Here is a 1,279-nt window from a genome sequence, read left to right on the forward strand (position 1 = left end):
CACATGGGATCCGAACCCTCGGCGGGAGCGCCACCGCGCTCCCAAGCAGCGCACTCTCCAGCACGCCACCGGGCCGGCCCTCCATGCCAATAGTTTTAGCATCTCTTCCCCTATTAATGGATTTTGGGGTTGTTTCCAGCTTTTCCCTATTTCTAATGATGCTTCAGTGAAGCATGTTTGCTGGTGCACGTGTGAGTGTTTCTCAAGAATATGTCACCACACAAGGAGAGGCACCAGCAAAGAAAAAAAAAAAAAGAAAAGGTCCCCTCTCTCCACAAAGCACACTCCAGAGTAACAGAAGCGTCTGCTTTACAATAATGGGGGGGGGGGACTTGAGCACACCTGTCCCAGTACTGGACAGATCATGTGGGCAACAGACCAACAGAGGAAAAGTGAGTCAGTCTATCAGACGAAGAAAACAAATCATGATTATTAGAGGGGGGAAGGGGAGAGATCGGATAAGGGGCATAAAGAATAAGTATGATTTGCAACAATGAATATGCTAATGAAAAAAAGGGGAAAAAAAGAATATGTCATCAGAAGTTAAACACCTGAGACATATGCCCCTTACAGCGTGAGATTCACAACAGCATTCATAGCAGGTACACATTTGCAAATTCACTGTTCACTCAAAACAGTAATCACGACAGTAATAATTGCTAGTGTCTCTCGACTATTAAAATAGACATCAGGAGCACATACACCAGCTGCACTTAGGTTGATTTACTGTATATGTTTAGGGCCTACCACGTGCCACATACTTTGTACCTCGCTGTGGACGCCGATGGGCAAGGACGTAAGAGCACAGCTCGTGAACTTACTATCTAACAGAAAAGGCAGACCAGGAACAACAAGCAAGCACATGACACAGGTCTGACTTTGCCATGATAAGGGAAGCACAGGATCCCGTGAATGGGACAGAGCAAAGGAAGGGACAGGGTCACAGCAGAGAACGTAGGTATGCAAAGGCCAAAAGTCAGAAGCATGGCATTGAGGAGCCGGGAGGAATGCGGTGTTGCTGGGGACAGGGGCAGCGGAGGAGTAGGGCTCAGTACACCAGGAGAAAGGAAGTCAAGGAAAAGGAGCTGACCACTGAGGCAGGGCTGACCAGACCTGCATATTAGAAGGAGACGGAGGAGCAGACAGGGTAGGGGGGCAAGGTGCACGGGCAGGGAGGAGGTAGCCCTGGTTCAGTGTCTGCCTTGAAAGTGCTGCCAAGACGTTACACCTGCCAGCCAGGTCCAGGTCACTGGCAGGGCACTCAACGGGCCACTCAAAG

This window comes from Galeopterus variegatus, unplaced genomic scaffold, assembly GCF_000696425.1.
Source record: "Galeopterus variegatus unplaced genomic scaffold, G_variegatus-3.0.2 Scaffold14245, whole genome shotgun sequence".
Taxonomy (NCBI): Eukaryota; Metazoa; Chordata; class Mammalia; order Dermoptera; family Cynocephalidae; genus Galeopterus; species Galeopterus variegatus.